Raw genomic sequence first — 25,846 nt, 5'->3', positions numbered from 1 at the left:
TCGCTGAGGAAGTCACTGCTCCCAGTTTAGCCAAGCTAAAATAAGCTGCAGCCTTATATTTTGCAGAAGTGATAAGGGGAGTGGTGTCAATCTTCTCATTTAACTGTTTGGCAAGAAAGCAAATGATGGTATTCCCCAAAATGTCCAAACTCCCATTTGAACTGGACACACCTGCCGGGCAGTTATCAAATGTATACTAAACATGCCTCTCCCTCCATCCTTCCTTCCTTCCTCTTTCCCTCCTCTTCTGCAATTGACACACCAGCTGCTGCTGCCAGGAAGATATCAAATTCAATATCGATATATACCTATCTTCCTTCCTTTCCTTGCTCCCTTTCCTTTCCTCCTTTGTTTCCTTCCCTTCAGGCCAACGAGCCGCCGCGCTGCCTCTCCGTGCTGCCTGACTCCGCCCCTCAAACTCAGATGTGGATGAGAGGAAAAAGGCCAGCAACAGTGTGACGGACAACACAGCCCCTGCGCTCCGCTCGGCTCACGGTAGTAGTGGATGTCCTCGCCGTGAACGGAGAGCTGAGGCGAGTCGATCCGAGCCGCATGCTCCGCCGTGCAACAAGGCGAACAGGAGCAGAAATGGACCGGCGGACAGCAGCAGCAGCAGCAGCAGCAGCATCCAGCGAGGACCGACACAGTTTTTAGGTAAGGCTTTGTTCGCTTTCCGCAGCATTTCCATACAGATCTGCATTCGCTGCTCCAGAGCGCTTTGTGCAGGACACGGGGCTGCACAGGGGGGAGGATGTGCATGCACGATGTTTGGTCAAAACGACACAGCATTTCGGATTCATTTAGATCAAACCTGCGAACGAAGATGTAGTATAAAACCCTTTGTTCTTTCGTTACTTTGCGGGATCTCGCTGCTCATCACAGGGAGCTCATTTAACAGCAGCTCATTTAGTTTCTTCGCGGCGCTTTTTAAGGTTTAACACCACAAAATGGCTTTAATGAACATTTAATTACGAAGAATTACAGACAGATAGAAAAGACTGTGTGTGTATTGGTTGTTGAAGCTCTCCTGCTTGAGTCCTCTTTAATAGAATCAGGTTTGTCCACAATGAAGAGTTCATTCACAGCTCTCAGTGAAGCCAGGCCTGCCCTGCACGCTGCTCTACAACTTAAGGAGAAGATGCAGGGGTTAATTGTTCCCTTGACACTCTGCAGTTATTGTTAAATAGCTCCATGCACATTGTGTTACACATAACAGGAAACCCGTCCCATTTAACACAAACCATGTAGATTCCTGTAATATTACACTGATGAGGGAGATTGCATGCAAAGTCTGTCTCTGTACATGATGGAAATAAGCTGCTCTTGTGCTAAAAAGTTAATTTTTTTTTTGTCAGCGCTGTTGAAAGAAGCTGCTCCTTGAGATGTGTTCATTTCATATCACTGCACCTTCATATCCACAGCTGCACCGCTTCTCATCTGTAGCAGCAGGCTTTTGTTTGGAGCAATTTAATTAAGTGACAGATACCATCTCAGCTTTCGGACCAAGAAGTGGTTTAAATTAGACACAAAAGCGTTATGTTCCCTTATCGCCTTCACATCACACGATCTGAGGGCAATGAAAGCGTGTAAAAGAAAGGAGGGGCAGTAAAGTGTTTTTGTCTTGAAGCGTGTTGCCTTTTGAAGTGCTGCAAGTTGTCCTGATATCAACAATGTGTGTAAGTGGAGCTTTATCACTCCGTGCTGTCAGGACGTATCTCAATGTCACCTAAACACATCACCTTCAGGAGCAGCAGTGGAGGTCGAGAGAAGAACACTGAAACTCATTATTATAAGAACACACACATGCACACATACTTCAGTTTAGTCCACTGGAATCAAAGGCCCCAGTCTGTTCTTTGTAATTTTTCCTGTGCAGCATAAACAGCACAGGGAAGAAAATACAAAGCCTTTCACCAGGTTATAGTGACATTGCGTAAGAGAAGTGTCATGTAGTTTGTGTGTGCAGCTGCTAAATAATGATGTGCTCTCTGGTTTTCAAAGCTTTTTAGAGGTTGTGATGAGGACAAAAGTTAAATATTTCGGGCAGTGCTTTTAACCACCAGAGCCTGTAGAGGTGCGAAGTCCCTCATGGGGCTGTGATGATAACCGCGTTATTGCAATTCTGCAGTCATGTGATGCGTACCGCAAATTTTATTTTGAAGGGTCAGCCTCATGTTATTCCATTGTGCAGTGCACTCAAGATCAGAGCTTCACACGACAAGTCAGGAACAAAGCCTCCGATTGGTTGACACTTAACCCAAAGCATCATTGGGTTGGCAGTGGACGGCTAACAACAACGTCAACAGTTACTGTTTTCAGCAGGAGAAAATGGATAAATAACCACAGAAGACATTCAATGTTGCATTTATCATCGATGATTTTAGTTTGCCACATCTCCAAGAAGACACTTCACTTCAAGGCTGGATCACAAACCTTCTGGAAGGAATTCAATTGCACTGGAATCAATGTGGTACAACACTAGCGTTAGCATTAGTTTAACATAAGCCTTTATGGCTTAGTTTACTTCAGGCCTAACCTCATCACTTTTCTAGCAGTTGGGAAATAATAAACAAGACTTTTTTTCCTTGGTCTTGAGAAGGTGCAACATTTATTATTGACACACCATAATTTGTACCGTACATTTACTGCCAGAGTGCCAACTTACTGCTGAGTTTAAGCACCATCACTCATTAGCTGCTTGATCTCCTTCATTTGCACACTGCACGCATTTCACTCTGCCCTATTCCCTAAAGCAGCTGTGGTACTCTTTTAACAATATCCTTTAATAAAGTCGAATAAAATATAATTATTTGTGCAGTCTCTGTAAACCACAGTCCCATGGGACTTTTTCAGCATGTCAGAAAAATTCCATACAGTGACAGACCTAGCACCTCCCCTTCCATCGTGCCTCATGGGACCTTATTTCCATGAAAAATATGAATCGTGTTAATGATGAGAGACAAATATTTTTTTTGTTCTTTTTTGAATAGTGCCACAAAATTAATATCTGAGATTTGTTCATTTAAAAGTATGTTACGAGTTAAGAAGGTTGCAGTTTGTGGTAGGTTTGCTGTAATTTATTTTAGTTTGTGTGCATATGCTTGGTGAACTATATCTTTTGTCCCACACAATATACATCATATGACAAAGTAATGATTTCACTCAGGTGACTTTTGGGTGTGTTGTTTTTCTAATTCTTGTCTTTGAATTCAACTTTTCTTTGACAAGCTACAACTTTGTTCCCATGGTCCACTAGAAGGAGAGGGACTTTGCCTCTCTATAGCTGCAGAGACACAAATTATATAAAATGAAAGCATTTATTTTTTCCTTGTTAGAAAATTGTCTTGTATACTAAATGAACTATAGACATTGCTACCCACTCGAACCACTGCATTAAGAATGTGCTGATGGATACCTGATAAATGCACACACCCATCATCAGTGTGTGAAAAGCTTGCAGCTCTCACAGAACATCTGCATTATTGCTTTTACACATAACTATCTAATTACTGCTACACACTGGCTGGCACCTCTTTGTCTCTGCAGCTGTGTGTTTATTGTGTTAAATAGGGTGCCCTCCCTCTGTGTGTACAGACAGAGTACAGGTGTGTGTGAAAGCTGCTTTCTTTGTATGCACTAACAATGTTCCACTTTTGTCTGACCAAGGCGAGCTACCATACTGCAGACCTGCAGCTGCTTTCCACACGCACCCTAATTTCTCATATTTTCCACCAAATTTGAACAAAATGCAGGACTATCTTCACTACAGAGTTACTGGCATTTTCCTAAGCAAGTTGGTGGTGTTTAGTATTGGCCCAGAAAGCAAAGGGACTCTTCAAAAAATTAATGCAAAAGGAGAATTTTTTTTGCATCAAGCTCCCAAAATGTACATTTATTTTGATCCACAGAGACTTGGACAGGGAAGTCAGTGTTAACACAAAACAGGCTATACAGACAAAAATGACTGCTCCACCTAAAATTAGGACATCGCATGATTAGAAGTGACACTGTACTAAAAAAGAAATGGCACAGCAGAAATTACACATAATGTACCAAAGAAATAAATGTTGCCCATACAGGAGATATGAGATACACTTTGCCCAAAAATCAAAAACATGTCACAGAGAGCGTGGCTTTTTCAATATACGAAAGCTCACGCTGAGATGAAATGGTGTGTCTTCATGTTTAATTCTGAGTTCATCAGTTCCCCAACACCCTTTCTGATTGATTATGGTGAAATTGATGTGCACAGTGGTGCATGTACAGCCAGCTCAGAAGGGGTAACAAGGACAGATTAGATAGCTTTATATCTGATCTATTAGTAATGGTCAACATATAATAACTATATGAAATTATTTTATTCACGCTGACAGGTTTCATTGGAAACCACTACAGCAGTCAGGGATTTGAAAAGGACTCTTGGAGGTTGTTATTTTCCTTTTTAAGCCACAGCATGGCAGTGATGAAATCTAAAAATACTAAGTGATGAAGAGCATAATTGGTGTCAGCGATGATGACCCAGTAATGGAGTTAACTAGTTAGTCAAAACTGACTGCCCTGATTAGCATCGGACCAGAGAAGGTCTGAGAGCAAAGGGGAAAGGATTTTATGTGGAAGAGTGAGTGGTGACAATCTCAGCTTGAGTCTAGCATAAATCCCACGGAGGAGTATTAATTAAATTCCTGTGTTCACATTAGTTAAATTACTGAACAAAGCAAAAGAATTGTGAAACACTCAATTATTTTCTTACCTTTACAACATTAATGTAAAAATGGAAAATAGATTCCAGGACAGAAGAAGCAGGAGTTATGCTTCAAAGACACATTTGTTTACTGTTCGCAATTAGACTGCAAGGGGATACAGACTTTCTGTCTCTGAGAGACAGACATGTAGCGGTTGATCATTTCAGCAGCAGCACAATGAAGCACCTTTTTAATATTGCACCATTGCAACTTCAAGGCTGCTCAGAACAGCCTCATTGATTTAACCATAAGATGATAACGCCTGTCATAAGAATGAGGTAAGAAATTGCCAGCTTAAATGGGTGATAAATATGTTTGAACCTGCAATAACAGGGTTTTTGGCCACTTGGGGGTAACTGTTACAAGTGGTGAGTACATCACTGATATATCACCAATCATGGAGAAACATTATTATTCATTTGGAGCTGCGTTTTTAGCCACCTGGTGAATGTAAGTCTAATATTAACTCTTGTTTTAGCTCGGCTTTTGGTCTCCACCTACTCCTGAAGGGAAATGATTCACTACATTCATCAGCTGGGTCTTAACTGTGTCAGTTGTGCTGATTGTGCTTATTGAAAATTAAGAGCTAAACAAAGAGCTGCAGGTTCAGGTGATAATGATCTGCAGGGTCACCACTACAAACAACCCCTTTCAAACTATCACACAACCGCCTCTATCGTCTGTTGGTCCAAATGGGGGGCATTTTCAATCAGGTTGAGAAGAGTGGTGTAAACCTTTTGATAATTTGTGTAATTAGAAAATATTAGCGCCCGATAACCATAGAAACACTTAGTCCGATCATTTCTCTGTGGTTGGTCTAAATGTCTTTTTTCTGCGCATTCTTACCCCACATGGAAGTACCATTAGGTGACATTAGTTTCCAGGGAGGGACATACACATGACTGCAGCAAAACAAAACTGCTCTCTGCAGCTGTTACAGCTCTTTTTTTTTGTTGGAGGTCTTTAATGATTTAAGGAGGGTTAGTTTGACTCACCAGATGCACTCTGTGGTTATAAGCCTGCCATTGGACAACTAGTTGTAGTTGGCATTGTGGCATCTGCTTTCTACAGTTTCAAAGTCCCCAGGAAATAACAACCCCCGAGTTTGCAAACTACATTCTGAAAATGGTAAATTAGCACCTGGGAATCTAATGATACAAATGTAAAGAAGCTAACAGCTGTTACCTTTTCTTTTGCAGAGATGTAGTCATTTAAATGCAAAGCCTCACCTCCTGATGTGCAAATGTTCCACCATAACAATCAATTTATTTAGTATCTATATAAGCATTTAAGTTAGAATCTCTAATCAGAATGATTTTAGTTAGATTGAAGAAATATTGTCCATGTAACCACAGCAGTTGTCATCCGATATATTGCCATGTATTATAGATTTATTGCTGCTTTAAACATAGAAAATAATTTCTTCATCTTACTTCATATCAAAATTCAGTGCTCGGTTGTCTCACAGCCACACATGAAATGACAAGGCTTAAGTTTTAAGGTTGATACCTTAGCTTTTTAGTTAATCCTAAAATTCAGCTGAAGCCAGAGAGATATAGTTTCATTTTTATCTGTTCCAGACTGTATGTGGAGGCACGGTACAGTACAGTGCAGAGGAGGGGAGGGATTGCATGGGCAGGGCGCTCTGGGAAGGTGGAGGTGTAATTTCAGATGTGGGCTAACCGACCAGAGCAGCAGTTATCTGAGCTCAGCCTTCAAAAGACGGAGCGCTGGAGTCATCAAGACCAGCTGTGCCGCTCACTCCTGGCTGTGTGTGTGTGTGTGTGTGTGTGTGTGTGTGTGTGTGTGCGCTTGCTCACGCTCAGAGGACAGAGGACTCTCCAGGAGAAACACATGCATGTCCAGGGTTATTAACCGTCTTCACAAGATCGTAAACCTCCTGAGGGGAGTCGTCGCGTTGTTGACGTCTGGTGCTTTACTCCTTTATGTTGTGTCTTCTTAAAACAGTGACATGGGTTGTTTGAGCAGCTTATTGTGGCATAGCTTTCACAGTTGTACTATAAGTCTCTGATAGGCTGCTAATCTGAGTCTGTGTTTAGAAGCGAGTGTCCAGAGTTCAGAGAGATTATATAGAGGTTAAGCTGTCTCAAAATGGCTATAGAGCTGTAGATTAGTGGGCTTGTCCTCCGGGCAGTCAAACACGATTTCTTTTTTCCACAAATACTAAACTGCTAGTGTGTGAAACCCTGATACAAACAAATTCTGTCAGCATCTTTTTTTTTTTTTTGAAGCCTTAGCATATGTGTTTAACCTCTGAGATTTGCTGGTTCTAAGCCTCATCATCATCATCTTTGCTTCCTTTGTCCCAAACATGGATGAGCAAGCAGTTTAAATGCCACTGAATCAATCCCCACTTCAAAAACACATGGAGTGAGAGGGTCACTGTAGGTGTGAGGGTGACTAGTCATACACGCTGACACTACAAGCATTGTTATGTCCATTTGGCCTCCACCAGAAGGGGAAGGGACAGTGAAATGAGCTTTAAGTGGACTTTCTCTACTGTCTCACATCAAACGCTCGCCTGCTGTGGGCGTCAGCGCTCCCAGCTGTATTTATGGGCCATAATGTGAGGTGTAGAGCTGCATTTCCTTCATAGGACCTTGCTTTTGGCAGGCTGTACTGGAGAGGGCTCTGTGCGCCGTGAAAGCCTGTCATCAAGAAGCGCTGCCCTGTGTGATTTATCAGAATAGGATGTGCTCAGAAGGTCAGGATGATTCGATTCTTCCCGGCCACGAGTTTCCATCAGACGTCCTTTTCTTCTTAAAGTGGAGGTTCCTCTTTAAACTAAACATTGGCGTCATTTCTTTCCTTGCGACTGTGAGTTGTGAGGTGCTTTAAGTAGGGTGTTGTTAGGTTCAAACTTTTAAGTCTACCTCCTGTTTAGACGCCAGTGGATGTCTGATGGCTGATGACTTTCTCTTGTCCGTTACTCACTCGGAGTGAGTCACAGGCTTGTTTTCTCTCAAGGGCTGTGTCAGTAGTGCTGCTTTTAAATGAAACACGTCCTCTGCTCTGGTAATTACAAGGCGCATGAACACTTCACATGGTGCTGTGATAGAAAGAGAGGGGCTAATTGGAAGTGCAGCACCCTTGTCCAGGTGTGTGTGTGTGTGTGTGTGTGTGTGTGTGTGTGTGTCCAGATGTCACGCTCCGTGTTACGGTATGGATGTCTACACTGCTGTCTGCATAATTAAGGCTCATTGTGTGTGTGTGTGTGTGTGTGTGTGTGTGTGTGTGTGTGTGTGTGCGCGCGCTAGGGTTTTTCCAATACTAGGGGGTGCCACAATTTCGATATTAAATTGAAAAACTGAAGATCAAAATGTGTGAAATAGAAATCAAAGGCAGATTTGTGATTCTCCAAGTACTGTTTTTTTCTCCACCCTGGCCTATTGTGGCATCTGACTCATGTCCAAAGAAAAAACGGACAGCTTACTGACCATTATATCGCACAATCACAGAAGAATTTTAGTTGTCAGGTCAAACAACCAATGATCTGTTGATCTTTACAAATCAAGACTTGATAGTTTAACAGTGGCAGAGGCACCAGTGGTTAAAAAAATGTTTGAATTTAAAGTCAAAAGTCAAATCATAGATGTGGAGGCTCATGACACCTCTATCCTGTACCATTGTCAGAATGAGGAAATGCCTCAGACGCTGCCTAAAATGCAGAACTGAATGTTGAAATGGGACCCTGGAATTACCTGCTTTCCCAGGGCAAGTAAAATGCCATGATTAGCTAGTGATTCTAGCAATCACTTGCCTAACTAGTCAAGTGGTAAAAACTAATTTTATCTTTTAAACTATTTTGATAATTATTTAATTGGTTAAGTAATTTTTCCTGCATTTTTCAGCCTCTCAAATATGGAGATTTCATGCTTTTCTGTTTATTATAACATTAAACTGAACATATCTTTGGACTGACAAAACAAAACATCTCCTTGGATTTTCTAGATTAAGAATGACAATTAACTTTGTTGTTTTTGATAACCACTGATAAATAAATAGCACAGTTTGTATAGAGGCAAGTAAAACTTTTGGCAAGTACATTTCTGACCAACTTGCCTGATGGGGCAAGTGAAAAATCTATGTTGCACCCTGATACCTGGAGTATTGTGCCTAATCTGTTATTTAAGTCTGAGCACAGACACTGGTACTTCAGTATTTTATTTCTTATTTCAATCTTTATACACAGTAAAAGCCAGAGTTGACTTTTTAAATTATCTGTGTTTTGTGATTCTGAACTGTTCAGGGTTTGGTGTGGACTGAATTCTTACATTTTTTTTAAAACATGCACTGGTATTGAATGCGTACTCTGTATCAGATTGGCTAATATGCAAAGTTCAGGTGTCAGAATTGGTATCAGAGAGGAAAAAATACTATTGGAACATCTTGAGTGTGCACATGGATGTGGCACGGAGACCCCGTTGTCTTCCCTCTGCATTGTGGATCAGGTGTGAATTTTCTACAGCAGATGGACTGTGACAGGTGTGTGTGTGTGTGTGTGTGAGGGAGAAACTTCCGCCTCCCTGCACCTCCTGGCCATTACTGGGTGTAGTCGTTTCTTTAGAGCAAGATTAATGAGTGTCTAAGCGCGCCTTTGCAAAAATAGACATTTTTGCTCCACTGATATAATCGGTGCTGAGGTTGAAGGAGAATAGCTGGAGACAGGACAGAAGTAATCGGCCTCAGCGGGATCAGTCTTTAATGGAGTTAGTACTTTCTGGTCTGACCTTGCTGGGCTTGGTGTCACAGCAGCATGAAGCCATCCCTCATGAGTCTGCTACCACCGAGAGAGAATCAGAATGAAAGATGTCTGTTTTTTTGTTTTTTTTTTGACCATGTCACATAAATGAAGAACACGGTTTGATCCTTTCCTGTTTTTGTGTGTGTCTGCATCACGTAGGGAGGAGTAGACATCCTGTTTGTTTATTTTTTTACATATAAAAAGAAGATTCTCTCCTTTCAGCATGGAGTCAGTGCAGCCAAGGAGAGTGAAAAACTCTGACTCACACTGCTGAAAAGCAGATGTGTGACAGTTTTAAGGTGAACTAGTGGTCTGCTCTTTAGCCTGCCACAAACTTGTCTAACAACGGAAGCCCTCTTGGGCTTTCCACTGGCACTTTTTGCCACACCAAGTCAAATCATGTGGCACTGTGCTGCTGTTTGTACTTTCACGTATCTGCTTTATTTTACTGTTTCAGTTACTAATGATGAAACCCTGAATAAACACATTTCCTGATTGTGCTACTTCATAATAAAAGCATTTAAATAACAAACAATATGGGAAGAATTTAAGGAAACAGCATGTTTATGCCAGAGATGTATATGAACCATTTATCCACTGCTTTGCAGCAGCTTGACTCAAGCTTTATTGAACTTGTCTTCAGTTTACTGATGGGCCGACAAGGCTACTTGTTTCAAAGATCCAAAAATAAACTTAAAGTTGCCTCAGTCAAATTTTCATATTAACAATGGGTCAAATGCTTGTGTGAAATGTAATAATGATGAGCTGACAGTGAATTATCACCAACTCTGCAGTGACCTCAAGTCTTTATACAAGTCAGATATGTTCCTCAGTACTTAGTAAAGACAGAGCTGAAAAGAGTGTTAGACACGAACACGACTTCAAATGAAGGCTGATGTTGCTTCATGTCTGCTGCATGTGTCATTATTTAACAGTATGTACAGTATAGTTAGAATGACATGATTTTGTTTTAGGAGTGGTGCTAGACACATAAATTTGCTGGGCTAATAAATCACATTGCAGATACATCGAATTGGACAATTAATCAAAATATTATTGAAATTGCAGTGTGGCTATGGGCTTGATCCAAAACACAAGAGCTGCATTTATTTTCGATAAGGGTAAAATGTGTCACAACATAACATTAATGAAGGATTGTGGTGGTAGAGAGATGCCCGATCTATAAATCATATTCCCCAGGTGTGAGGGAACATGCTTGTTTGATACAGACTTCAGCAAAAATCACATCATTTTATTTTCAGTGAAATTCCAACTAAAACAGAGATTCATATTACAATCACAATATCTGTTAAAATATCACAAAATGTGTTTTTGGGCATATTTTTCAGCCCTACAGATGCATCAGTATCTGTGTATGTGTGTGTGTATATAGGCCATTAAGTAACAAATTGTTGTATAGAAATGCCTAAGATGTGTGTAAAGATTTTCTATTTGCTGCTGCAGCTTCCTCTGCCTCCAGTCCTACCAGCCCATTCACCACAGGGTCAGTCTGAAAGCCTGGTCGACTTACAGTTCCCTATAGCTAGCTAAGAATACTTCCCCTCTTGATCATTTTAGTAAACGTTTGGTTTATAAAATCTCAGAAAACAATGAAAAAATGCCCAGTTTGACATCTTGTTGGCTTGGTTCGTCTGAGCAACAGTCCCAAACCCAAAGGTTTTCAGTTTAGTGTTACAGATGTCAATTTTTGGCAAAAAAAATACTTTAGGCCTTTATTTTTGTGAAAAGTTTTCTGTGTTGCAGGTAGGGATGGGAATTGCAAAAATTTTATTTACACCAACACCATTATAAATTCTGCCTATTGGTCAACTTCTTTAGCGATTCTTTCATTGATTCCTGATGAATTTTCAGTGTGGGGGCACAAAGTGGGCTGACACAGGTTTTTAATGTCAATGCAAGTGTTTCACCTTCTCTGTGTCTGAGTACAGTGTAGAAACAGTAGGAAAAAAAGGCATGCGTGTGATTCAGGTGTGCTAAAGTGGGAGCTGATGGGCACGTCGAGCTGGCTGTAGCCTGAGAACTAGCTGTCCATCTGTCATCATCTAAAATGGATTTAACAAGATAATATTTGTACAGCATTCGTTTTTGTTTTGGCACTCATATGTAGCATGTCAAATTTGTGGCATTCCAGAAATTTAAGCCCATAGGGTAATATATTAATATTACATAGGATGACCATCTTTGATTTTGGATATCCTGATATGTCTTAGGTGTTGTCTATTCCTGGTTTGAAGGCTGGATTACAGTAAAGTGATGTAATTTTCTGAATTTAGCAGCTGTTCTGTTATTTGCCTTTACCAACTTAATTATTGTATCAATTTCACTGATGATTATTTATCAAAAATGTCATTGAGATTATTTTGTGGAAGCACAAATAGTCATCCCTAAATAATTGTTGCGATGTGGATATTGAGATATTAAGACAAAAGTTTTGTGATACTGATTTTGTTCATATTGCCCACCCATAGTTTTCCTGCAGTGTAGATGCATGAGTTTGAATTGATTGTTTTGCAACACGTTACAGACACGTACAGAAAAACACCCTGGCATCAATAAAAAGAATTGATAAGCTCGGTGGCATGCAATTCCGATGGATCAGGCAGTTTTGCATGGGCTCTCAACTGGAACCAGTTCTCGATTCCTGCCCTAAGCTGCAGGTGTGCTACTGTGTGGCTCATCAAAGCTCACTTTGATCTATTCGTTAACTGACAGAGGAGTATCTGCTTCATGAAAGTGAAAATGCCACAGTTAACCGTTAATAGTGAACAAGCAAAAAGGACTAGCCATTTTTTTGTGTCATTGAAGTGCTGAAAGCAGTGCCATCACACTGGAGAGTAACATTCATGTTGACCTGCGTTACATTCAAGCTCCTGCAAGTTGATTTGTAGTCAGGCAAACCTAGACATGTCTGCCTTTTTGTCTTTGTTGAACATAAGTCGCTTTATCTCTGTCTTCATTTAGTCTCCTTGCTTCCGAGAAGAAGGAACTGAAATTTAACCTATGTTTCACTGTGTTTTTAGCAGTAGCTTGAGCTCTGCTTAAGGATTCAGAGCTGCTCTGTATTTAGCTGTGTATCTGTGTGCGTGCGTGCAGTCATGCGATGACATGCTCTAGCAGTGTGTGTGATTGGCAGGCAGTTGGATGGCTGGAATGAGCTGTATCGCCTGCAGTGTGTTCTCAGCTCCACATGCTAGGTGCCAGTGGTGAGGAGCTGGTTGATCTACTGCTGGTACCAAGTCACATTTCCACACAAAGACTGGCAGGCAGAGCCTCAGTACAGTAACTACACACACAGATGTACACGCAGAGATGCAGTAGTGAATGCGATATTAATTCTGCTCTCCGCCTGTGTAAGGCATAACTCCAAAATCATGGACTTTAGAACAAACACATATAGACACAAACAGTCAGTGGAGCAGTGTCTGAGCTTACATCTGAATGCACAGCACCACAGTTAAATGTAGGTCACAGAATAAGTCAGATGTGGGGGAAGGAAAGAAGGTGAGCAGTGGAGGAGAAGGCAGGAAGCCTTTCATTATGTCATCATGTTGGAGCATTGGCAGGATTACGTCTTGGCAGGACATACAGGGAGAGTTTAACCCCTGAATTTTGAGCTTTAGCCTTGGAAATAAAAGGTAATAATTATTCCAACCATCAGAGAAAACAAAGACATCAGCCCTGTCTTGTTCTCCTCTCCTCTGTCCTGGAAACTGTTACAGAACGGTGTTCATTTCATTTACTAATAATCTTTGTCGTAGTTTTTGTGAACAACATTTTTTCACTGATGAAAATGAGACGATAACTGAATAAGAAATGATTTATGATGGTGGTCAAAAACAATAAAAACAAGATGAAAATGTAAGGTAGGGACAAGTGGGGAAGAGATCTAATTTCTGAGCTAAACACACGAGTCTCCTATTCTTTCTGTTTTTTTTCCCTCCAGTCTTTCCCTCCACTTTGTAGTGTTGCATGGTACACTGAAATTACGTTTTTTTTTTCCAATACTTTTTTTTTATTTGGTATTAGAATTTTCCATCATTCAGTTCTTATTGTGGGTCAAAACTGGAGAGTTCTTACAGAAAGTGAAGTGAAGTTTCGTCTCACACAGCACCAAGGGTGTGTGTCTGTGTTATGCTCAGCCTCTGACTGAGCTGCGCACTCAAAGACTCAGGTTCTGTCTGTTATTTCCCTTCATTTTTTTCCTTTTCCCCCTCGTCACTCTGTTTGTCTGTACATTCAAGAAGTAAAGTCCATTGGATTATTACAGAATCAGATGTGACTCATGGTATATTCATGTAATTTACGATGTTAACTGATGAATATTTAAATCCTTTTTTTAAGAATATGTACCAAACTGAAAATTGAATATCTTTATATCTTTGTTTTTTCATATATTTTTAAATATTGTTTGTTTGCAAATTTAGTGTAAACATAGTGTAGTGAACATAACGTCTCAGGCAAAAAGTTACTGGGCTGCTGGAGTTTTGTTTTTGTGGAAATGGTTTGTTGCTTTGGAACTATTCATAGAATAATATATGGGCATTGTGCCAGACAGGTCTTTCATAATGATGTATAGATTGTATAAATAATATTCTATGTAGATAATATGCACAGTATGTTAACATTTGGCCTATTAAGTATAACCATAGATTAGCACTTTGCTGTCATATGTATAAAATAAATCGACTAAAATCTTTTGATATTTAGTCGATTAAAACAATGTTAACAAAAATATGTATTGCATGTATGTATATGTATTTATATAAAGAAATACAATTTTAGTCAAAACATTGGCTAAAACTAAATCAAAATTTGCTGTTAAAATTAACACTGCTATAGAATTAGCAGCACTGGCAGCTGTGAAACATGGATGAAGTGAAATAAAACGGTTGCTTCTGGATTGTTTTACACTACGAGGCTTTAGCTTCGACATCCTCCTGTCTTCAGCTGCCCATTTATACAGCTTTAGGTAGCCAGCCATTCAGTCTACAGGCTATTCTTAACAGCTGCACTTTGGGGTTTCAAGATGTGATGAAGTGCACTGGACCCTTTGGAGCGCTTGGATGCTGGCAGTATAATTACACAGGGTGAAGTCTTGATGTCCTACATGGTAATAACCTCATTGCCTCCTGAGGCTAAAGCAGGCTGGACCTGTAGCAGAGGCTTCATTAAGTGAGCAGAGAGATGTGGTTCATTTGGTCTGTGCATATGCTTCTACTTTGAGCTCAGGTTTCCCTCCTCAGTTCAGGACTTCAAGTGACTTCTGATGTCCCCATTTCAGCCGGTCTTTGCTCTTGTCTGCGGTGTCTCATTTTTCTCATCTGATTTGCAGCCACACAAATTTCCATCTCTCTGTGACACGAGAAAGCAGAATGTGTTGTACAGTGAAATATTATGCCTTGTATTGGCTAAGTTTGGACAGTTCATATTACAGCAGTCCCTAAAAATGGCACAAGATCAATACCTGTATAAGTGCCTCAGCATTAATGACAGTTTTGTAACTGGAATGCTGTTTGTGAAAAATTATTTCCAGGATTAAATTACAGTCAGCAGTTACTTTTAGCTGAGAGGCACCTTTCAGAGGCAGTCCAAGAGTCTGAGGCATGTAGACGTATAAGTGTGTAATGAGGGTGTTAAAAAGATGGCTAATTTCCATGTGTGTGATCTGTCTTGTGCATAGCTGTTCAGATGGTGAGATGTATACGCTGTTTAGCTGCTTCACAAGTTTACACCTTGTCATGTAGCCTTGGGATTAATTTATGATTTCTTCAGTGGATACAACGGCTATACAGCCTCCCTGTTAGAATTATAATTTATTCAGGAAAGGTGAAGTTAAATTCACTCATGTGAAGTGGAACTTGTCAGAATTTCAGGAGCGGAGGAAACACAGACGACAGTATGGACTGTGTGGAATCAGGCAGACAATGAAGATGTCCTGTCCAATTTATTCACTTTAGGAATGCACTGTCAGTGTCTTCCTTTCCTTAAATTTCTGCTCAGGCAACTAAAGCACAATTAGGTTCAGGCAACTAGTTTAGACAGGTAGTATGCTTGAAACAAACTAAGTCGAAGTGTGTGGTGAAAAGCCTGCCATCATAGCTTCTTCCTGACTATCATATTGCCTCCCTGATCTCTCTCCAAAAGGAAATTCACACATACGGACTCAAACTCCAGACTGCCATGTATTGTAAATAGAACATCTAAAGAGTTGCCCGTCAGGTTCCTCCTGCGAGTCGAGACTCAAATGTCTAACTTGGTGCGACTTTGAGAAGTTGAATCATTTGCGATACCATACCGCTTCATATTAAAGTGATACGGAGATGCTTTATTAAGGTGATGCATTGTGGTGCACAGCACGTACCACTAGAGTTGGCACACGGCAATGTCCTCACCCGCTCACCACTGTAGCCGCTTCCCACTGCCACGCAGACAGAGCCTCCAATTGTCTCACTCCGCCAAGGAAACTCTGGCTACAATCACCAGCGAAGTAAGCAGGCAAATCAATTCTCACATCACCGCTGGGCAAGTATCCAACATACATCCCCATGCTGGGTTTTAAAGGGTCACGTCCAAAACTTTGTTGTTTTCAGCCACTGAAGCTTTAAACAAAGTTTGCTGGTTATCACATTAAGCCAATGAAAGAATAACTCAAATAATAACGGCGTTTAAAGAAACACAATAGCAGCAGCCTGCAGAGAGGAAACACAGCTGTCACCAGTGTACATTTGGGTTCGCTTAAGTGGGTGGGTTTAATAAGAAAATGATAATCGGGACATGGAGACAAAACATTGGTTCAATAACCAGCAACAACTGCTTGTTTTTATTTTATTTTCCTCATGTCAAAAATGTAACTTAGCCAACAGCTGCTGCTTTATGGCAGCTCTGAGGGGACACACTACCTCAGATACAGAAAGCTTTTAAATCATGTTACGATGGTGGTGTTTTTTTTTTTCTTTTTTCTTTTTTTTTGTGCACAAATACTGTCATACCATATATAGATGTGTGATAAAAGAGATGCCACCAAAGCCTAGTGAAGACCTGCGGGAGTAACAACCCAGAAACGGCCAACTGACCCTTCCCTAAACCCCGCCTCCAAACAGAACCTGTCCAATTAGCTTACATCAGCCAGGCATACATATGAAATCTGCTTGTGAGTCATTATTTTAGCCAACAAAATTCACTGTCATCAGCTAGAAATGAGATTCTGCTTTTGTTTCCTTTTTTGAGGATTCAGAGATTTCATGTTTCAACAATTACTCCCAATTTCAATGTTAAATCTGCCATCGTTATCACTGTAAATACAGTGTGAGAATGAAAATCTTGGCAGGCTTAGTGACAGTAAGGAGGGTGGTGCCTAGCAATGGGTCAGTTGGACTTTTTTTTTTTGATTTTCTCTGGAAACATAAGTTATAGCAGCTAAGCTGGTTCCAAATTAACTGTGGAAAAGCATTTTAACCAAATGTGGGAAAAGCTGGTCGATGCAGTAAACAGTTTCCTCATTTAACATGATATAATTTAATCAAGCCACTGGGACTTGTATTCAATTCTTTGATACGTTGTGTTTGGTAAATTAACTACTCTGTTTGAATGTGTAACGTGGTAATGAGGTAAACAGTATAAACACTGCATTCACATTACAAAATAATCCACCTGGAATGTATTCTCAGATTTATTCAGGTACCTTGACATGTGATGTCCTGCTGCATTACGGCAAAAGTTGAGCCAGGTTCAACTTTCGCTTTGCAACCCTGCATTGTTTTGCCAGACGACCCTCAGTTGGCTCCCTTGCTGCTCCAACAGACCAGCTAAATTCAAGTGAACAGTTACTCCTTGATTCCACTGAGCACATCATGTCTGCACCACGGTTTTGATTCTTCCTCCTCATGGCTTCATACGCCGCCAGCAGCATTTGAGAGGCAGAGCGTTTTTTCCGCCTGATCATCGCAAGTCTGCACAGGGTCATTTATTTTGAAAGTTGACCGGATTCTCTGACGTTTCTGTGTCTGACTTCCTGCCTGCTTGATCTGCTCTGTGCAGAAAGACACGGCATCCATCAAAAATAGACTTGAGTATTCTCTGAGGCGCAGAGAGCTGCTTCTGGGACACGCTGCTGTGCTTCTGAGGGAATCACAAGCGTTGTGTAGAATGGCCACAATCAGTTCTGTTGGCCGTGGAGCAGCTGTAATGCGACGCAACCGTGCCCAGTGAAATCAAGCCGTTACAGTATGATTTGGTTGCGTTAACCCAAAAAAACTCTCCACTTGAGCTCAAGTTCATAAATAACTCTGGGAAGCAGTAGTGAAGGTGCATACACCCACCACCAGCACCCACTTCTATTTCAAACTACAGCCTGTTTCTAATTGTGTCTCATGAAATACCTCACTGGAAAATCTCACTTTTCATACATGGAGCACAGACTGTTTCTGCATTTATTTCATGTTCTGTTCACCCAGTCCAGTGAGACGTGGCCTGGAATTTCACACTAGTTCATAAATGAAGTGAGAAATCTAAAATATCTCTTGAACACATAGTTCATGTTGGTATCTGTGGCTCAACAAATGCTTCGCCGACCTGGTGTTGTTGCCTCTCTGTAACCTCGCAGTGATGTATTAGTTTGTAGCTGCTTGAACTGCTGCAAGGTAAATATTAAAGGAAAACGGCTATATTTTTAGATTGAGAACAACTCCACTCTTGAGGCCTCAATATTTTATGAGGAACAAGCCCTTTGGTCAGTGTTGTATTTGAGAGAACGTGCACACTTGCATCCTATTGCCGGGTAGTGAGCAGAAAAGAGGAGGACAGCGTGTTCTTTTGCACAACCAGCCTGGTTTTGGGCATTAAATACCTCAGTCATCCGCTGCCTTTTTTTTGTAAGACCATCTTATTATTTCCTCTTTGTCTTTTAATGCCAGTGTTAAATTCCACAGATTAATGTTATTATTAGCCTAATCAGACTCTACCCACTCACTGTGAATTAACATCGGGTTTGTGCTTAAATATGGGCAAGCTTTGAGAACATGTTCCTGTGAGTTAACCTCTGCATTTACTTTGTATTTTGTGTGGACTTTAATGTGGCCTTTACTTTCCTATGCCAAGGCCAGAACCTCTAGTTCTGACAGAAACCTCTTGAAGTTGGCTGTGATTAAAGAATTCATAACAGGCCTCTCCACCCTGGTTCCTCAGCAGGGTACAGTAAAGTGGACTGAACAATTTTCAGTGTGATGCTGTGTGGCTGTATTCCCTTAAGGGTTGTCCAATCACTTACCTGGCAGTCAAATAGTAGCCGGAGTTCAGTACAGTCACCTCTGGCAATGCCTGTACTGTAGACGCATTGAGAATATTACAGCAGGCAGCAGCAGGGCATGCTGGGTATAAAGGAATGTGGTTACATAAAAAAGAATAATATCTATAAATACAGTGTCTATATTTTACTCGTATTTGGTTCTATTCTGGAGTCATTTTAACAGTGTTTGGCTGACCTAAAGAGATGCAGAATAGAGGCCTTAATGGGTCCAAAAATTTGAGCCTGAACCCAAAAAGACATGGATATGTATGTCTGTAACTACACCAGACTTATCTAAAATTTGAAGGCTGGGACACAGACCCCTGCAGAGCACAGACGCAGTAGTAGTCTTCTCCTCTGTGTCTGTCTGTGACACATATAATCCATCCTCCTCCCCAAGAAAGTTGGCAAAATACATCCAGGTTTGCTGTTATTCCTCTCTTACAGATTGAAACGCCATAGCTAATCCATTCTATCCATTTCATCTTAAAAGTCCACGGTCACAGTAATGGATGACAAACACATGTTCAGAATTAGCTGTGCAGTTTTTTTGCATTTAGCATAATAATGGTTACTTTGAGTGTTGGCCCTTTTGAACCTGTAATAATGAGTATGTCTTCATTGCCATGACTGCTAATGTTGGCATAAATAGTTTGTAGGTTTGTGGTCAGTCAAATAAAATCTTGGCCGACTGAAATTCTGACTACTCTTTGACCAGTCGTTTGGTCAAAAAACAAAAACAAAAAAACACCTAATTTCTAGATGACCTAACCCTAATGCCAAATTCAAGAGGATAACCTTCAAAATAAAAACTAAAACATAAAACATGACATACATTATAGTTTGTTTGAAGTCAAGTCACAGACAGAAAATATTAATCCGTCATTAAGCCAGAACAGTTGGCTACCCCTGTTAAGAAAGCAGTAGACGAAGTAAAATTCACACACATGTTGTCTGTTGTCTTTTTATCCACTCAGCTCTAGGGGTGAACCATTTTGAAAAAAATATCTAATTGTGATTATTTTGACTGATACTGCAACTCCAATCAGTTAGTTTGGAGCGAAGTAAATGTTCTGTAAATAGCCTCTCGCTAAAAAATGAAATACATCAGGTCTGCATATGTCCCGTCCCCCTGCCAATAACGAATTAAGAAGCACTTATTAAAGTAACACCAGTGACTGTCCGACCAGTGAGCATTTGGTTGGACATGAGCCTAATGACTAACCAATTGACTAACAACAGTGTGTCAGCCCTACTACTTTGTATCATCTGTACCCAAACCATAATCCTTTTCAGCTAAGTAATTTGATATAACCTCTCAACGTTAAACAGACCAGGGACCAGCAGGAATAGAACCGGAACCAACCCAGATCTGATTGACCACTGGGTTTTGGGTCTTAGGGTTTAGATGGACCCATGATACAAAGTCATTATATTATATTCATCGAGTATGTTTGTTTCAAGAGTATTGATATAGGCAATTGATTTTGACAAATGTGTGTATTAGACTTTGTCTGAATTTAGCTGTTTGACTTTGATGTAAATGTCTGTCAACGAGCTGCCAGACTGCCGCTGTTAGATGCTGACTGTCAAGACAGGCACAGAGGCATGTAAGATTATGTAATTGTGTGTAATCTGTAGTTGAAATGTGTTCCAGGTTAAACATTTGAGTGAAGAACTCCCTAACTGTATGATAGAAAATGGACAAAAACCAACGTTTCCACCTACAAGCAGTGAAGTCTAATAATAAAAGGTGCTCGGGAGTCACATCTCCAAAATACAACAAGTTCAAATAAGACCACGCACCATGCAGCAAAAAAAGTGATTTTTCTCAGGCACCTCTGAGATGCTGCCTGAGAAAATGTTGCCCTGCAGAGGTTTTCCTTTCCGTTTATCATGGTGGTTAAAATGTTCATTTATTGTTCATCTTGTTTCAGATAGGTGTTGATTAAACTTTAAGATCATTTTGGGAGCTGAAGTCTAATGCTGCTGAATTGTATTACATCACACTGAGAGATGTTCCTCATACTTTGACCACCCCCTTTATATCAGTGAAGGCAGACTAAATATAGATATGAAATAGACAGAAATAGGAGGAACTTAGACACGTATATTTAATGTGGGAAATTACAGACATATGACAAACAGAAATAAAAGTCAATTAGGGTTTGATAGAAACATACAACCAAACATACAACGGTATTGGCACCTAAGTGTTGAATGCTTGAATTGTAAATAGTAGTGTGTCTGGTACAAATAGGACCACAATCACTGCTGTCTGTTTCAAACGGTACTTTTAGATGCTTTCTAAGAAAACGTAAGGACTTTCTCATAGACACTTCCCACTGACTTGTTGGGTTACTTCTCTATTTTAGTCCATTTTTAGCTGCATTTACATATTCTCTTGTTCCTGTATTTTGGTCACTGATGATCAGAATTATATTTTGTTCACGTACCCGGCCATTTTTTTATCAACTATCTTCCAAAGATTAATTACCTTTTAACCAGTCTTCCTTGTATAATATCATGAATACAATTACTTTCATCAGAGAATGACTCAGGCTGATCATTTCAGCTTGTACCATCATGCTCCAACAATCTGTGCTCATTTCAGAGACAGAAAAGTAATCTTGATTACTGCAGAAATGTAGTAGTATTGTAGCTGCCAGGGATCATAATGTGGGCTGGCAGATACAGAGAGAAGCAGGTGTGCAGAACCTGTCCCAGACAATTAGGTACTGAAATGCTACTTTTGCCAAAAAATAGGCAATTGTAGTTTACAAGTGAGATTACAGACACCAACACACATTACTCCTGGTTGATGGCACAGCAACATGTAGCCTCGCACTCGCAGCGAGCAGCGGCAGCATTAAATCATACAGAAAGATACACAAGCAGTAAAAAAAATCAACATGCCTGCCGCTGCTGCTGAATTACATACATAAATTATTCAGCCTATGAATTCTGTCCGTGTACAACATCTTTTTATAACTGTATTTTTAAAGATGTGAAGCAACATAGTGACATATAACTGAGGTAAACAACAACCACACTCACTAAAATGTTTGAAAATGATTATTTATTATATCAAATAAAAGTTATACCAAATACACATGTATATAACAAACCCCCAAACCCCTCATTTAGCCTAAAATACTTTTTGTTAAGATGAGCTGAAACATACTCATATTTTGTGTTGTCTTTTGCCTCCACTTCCCAATTATTCATTTGGCCCACAGTATATGTTCCATTTCTAGGATTTCCTCTGGTTTTAAAATTTAACTGCTCAGTTTAATTTACTTGTTCCATTAGGTCCCTTTGTTTCTCTGTGTAAGGTCTTAGTTTCTGAAGCCATTTCTTGTTTGAAGTTCAAGAGCAGTTATCCTCATTATTCTATAGGGCTGTTGCCTACAAGTCAAAGATGTGAATCATTAGCCAGAGACCCTTCAGTCAACTGAGATTCTTCAAATCTCATAGTTTTTTCCCCCTTTATCAGTGTGCATAACGGTTACAAGGTAAAACGGATAGAAGTTTGCAAGATACATGGGGACGTGTTGGTGACAAATTATGAATAAGGAATCATAAATATATTTTTATATTAGCTGTCCCACTGACAACATGTGCTAGTGGTGCACTGATTAGAAAAGCAGAAACTAATGATTGGTAAACACGTTTCATTGTACACAGAGCAGTGCAACAACATGACAGGTTGTAAACTTTACAAACTGATTCTCTAAACACCACAAACCACAGAACTAACTGTGATGGAAGTGGAGACGAGTGATAGAAATGGAGCAGAGCTGAACTGGAAAAAAATAATCGAATATTTTTATTAAACTGCCAAATCTGGCTCTTCTTTTATACAATCACATCTGTATTGTTATGAAGCAAAGTCTGGAAGCCCAGAGATCAATTGAAGATTTGAACAGCCTTAGGGACTTCCCGGGACCGTGTCCGTTAAATCCATGAGTCTGCAGTCCAGAAAGTCTGAACATTTGGATTCGGCGTGTGTGTCACCACTAATGCCCTGTTTTTATTTGCCTGACATGTGAGAAGAATGATGTCACTGTAAAGTTTGTCATGTAGTGTGACAAAGGCCTGCAGGACATGATTAATCTCAAGGCAAACGTCCAGCACTTCAAAAAAGGGGATGGGAAAACTCTCTTCAGAGAATTTTCTCTTAAACAGCTGTACAAACACTGTACAATCTGCATCCACCAGTGTGAATAAAAAGTGTGTTCTGGCTTAATTAGCAGCCAGCCATGTTTGTTTACTTATTGGCTGGTGCAACCTAAAATGGAGGAGGTAACAGGAGCAGTAATCTGTGAGAATTTGTTGAATCTGAGCTCTTTTCATCCTTGAGCTCCATTAAATGCAGCGACTAGCTTTCATTCCTCTGTGGGAAAGAGGAGGATCATGAACAAACCAGCTGCCACTCAGAAACAGACCTATCATCTAGTGGTAAACAAGAACTAGACGCTAAATGTTGTCTCTTAATACTAGTTTTTTTTAATCCTTGCTAAGGAATCAAGGATTCAGGGTCATTTATTATCATTATACATCACGGGGTTGTACAATAAAATTAGTTGTACTTACTTCACGCTGCATACAAAATATAACACATACAAACATAATTAGATAATGAATATATCTGGATTAAAATATAAAATGAACTAATAGAATAAATACAATTTTTTACATGTATGCATGTCTGTGTATGTACCCAGTAAATAATTCCTGGTTCATTCCTGGTTCAAAAGACTTTGCAGTATTCGTGTATTTATCGGCTCCAGCTCTGATTGGCTGAGATGGAAATGTGACACCTGGGTGGACATGATTGCCTTTGGCCCTTTCCAGCTGAGGCGGGGATAGCTTGCCGCCTTCCATCCATCTACGTTCAGTTTGAAAGAGAGATTAAAATAAAACACATAATACAATAACCACCATATTGCCATAGGCCTCCCATGCTGCTTTCAGTATTTTGGCGTGTATGTAACATATAACATGACACATCAGGAATAAAAAAGTAACAAATGCAAACTTGTCTACTGGCAATGAGAAAGGACTCAATCATCTATTTTTTAGTGAGTTTATCTGTTTTAAAAAAAAAACCCTGTACAGAAATGAGTCTACTTGTAATTCATTTTTTGATCAAAAGCATTCCCTGGTACCAGCTTCACTGTAGACAGATTTGTTGCTTCTCTTTGTCGCCTGTGATAGAAAACTGAATATATCTGTTATGGGTGGACAAAATATGTAATTTGAATGTGTCCCTGGGGCTTTACAAAATTGTGGTAGACATTTTTCACTATTTTTTGTCATTCTGTACACGCAGGTATATCAATTTTTCGATAACAATAAAAATGATAGTTACTTTCAGCCCAAATAGTCACGCTACCTGGGCAAAATACTTTTCAATGACTGGTGTAATCAGCTACTTTTACAGCTGATTTAGTGTTTCAGTCATTTTTCAAACAATGCTAGTTATCTCGCTCCAGCACCCGGAGCATGTTTTTTTGTCATATATCATAACGAATCGCCTATCTATGGACAAAACAAGACATCTGAAGATGTGACCTTGAGATCTGTAAAGTTTTTCTCTCTTTTTTCTGACATTTTATACTAAACTCATCAAATAATAGAAAAAAATTGACCTACCTTGTATTGCCTGAGGCTTAATGCATGGTAGTATCTGATCCATGTACTGACATCTGTTCCTGTCATCATATAACATGTTTCCTCTCTGTTCACAACTGATTTGCTGACTTTTCCTATTCTTTCCTCTCATGCAGGTCATAAACCTCATAATTATCCTCCCGAGGGCAAATGACCTGCATACATTTAATCCATCTCCTCCTCCCAATTACAAAAGCTTTCTCTCTCCTGCTATCAGATCTTCACATTGGGTCTTGGTTTTGCTCTTCATTGTAGGAGATCTAAGCGTTACATTCTGTCAGGCTGCCTTTTTCATCACCGTCTCTTGCTAACTCCCACTAAGTCATTTAGTCGTCCTTTGCTGTCTGGCAGCGCCTCGCTTCCATGTTTCCCGTTTTGTACCGTTTCTTTGTGAAGCCCTCACAAGACTAGCTCTGTCCTCCACCCCCGCCTCTCCATCTGTGCCACACATTTATGTTGTTTCACTGCAGTTACTGAAGCACACATCCTGATTGCTGCCAGGTGAGGCAAACTAGCGGCGCGCTCTCTCACATGCATGCACGACATGCCTTCGGGGCACACACACATATTCACAGTGGGTTTCTATGGAGCAGTGGTGCATATAGATGGCATTTGCTTATTGACAACATTGTCACTGGGCAGCTGTTTTCTTTCCTGCTTGTTTTTTTTGTCTTTTCGGGTCTTTTGGGCCACTGTTGTTATCTCCAGGTGTTAAATCGCATATTTTCCACTGAGTAACATTTGACCCCAGCGTGGTACAGACATGTTGAAACTTCCACACAGGGGATTACTGTCTGACACCTACCCCACCTGTCTGTGGCCTTAAGGCTTTAGACAGAACAAGCTGCACGCTTTCACAAAGCATCACATTGTGTGTGTGTGTTTGTGCAGATGTGTTGGCCTGTGCGCTTGCATCAGTTTCTTTGCTGTTATTTTGTTTCTCCCATACCGTCTCTGCTCCCTCTGGCCCAGTTGCTCCCTGCTGTTTGACCGTGGTCAGCGGATGAGCTTTGGCCCTCTGTGTGGCCCCTGGACAGGAGGCCTGGATGTCTGGGTTTAGGTGTGGAGGGGGGGGGTGCAGGGATGCCTGAGATCACTCCTGCAGGACCCGGCAGCCACAGAGACAGGAAGCTGTAATTAGGACTAGAGGAGGCTTAACACTCAGGAGCTTTTTTTTTCTTCTTCTGCCTCTCCCTGCCACTCTCTCGAGAGAAATGCTCCCACATTAAGAGACCAAAGCTCATAATTACGTGTGGTTGAGAGGATTGTAGTCCTCTGATGTGAGGCAATTTAATGCTTCATTTATTTACCTTCATTGCAGTGTATTTCACTCTGTAAGCCATCAGTGAACCTAACGTG

General features: G+C 40.4%; 1 protein-coding gene across 1 annotated transcript in view; it reads left to right on the top strand.

Annotated features, from left to right (window-relative positions):
• The first annotated feature begins 420 nt into the window (after nt 1-420).
• Nucleotides 421-25,846, top strand: part of st6gal2a (ST6 beta-galactosamide alpha-2,6-sialyltranferase 2a) — a 64,861-nt gene continuing 39,435 nt past the window's right edge. Inside the window, exon 1 of the mRNA XM_084724754.1 lies at nt 421-654. The gene's annotated coding sequence lies outside the window, so the exon portion shown is untranslated. The remainder of the gene's footprint in view (nt 655-25,846) is intronic.

This window comes from Lutjanus erythropterus, chromosome 8 (assembly GCF_056507025.1).
Source record: "Lutjanus erythropterus isolate fLutEry1 chromosome 8, fLutEry1.hap2, whole genome shotgun sequence".
Taxonomy (NCBI): Eukaryota; Metazoa; Chordata; class Actinopteri; order Lutjaniformes; family Lutjanidae; genus Lutjanus; species Lutjanus erythropterus.
This window is presented reverse-complemented; position numbering and strand designations above follow the sequence as displayed.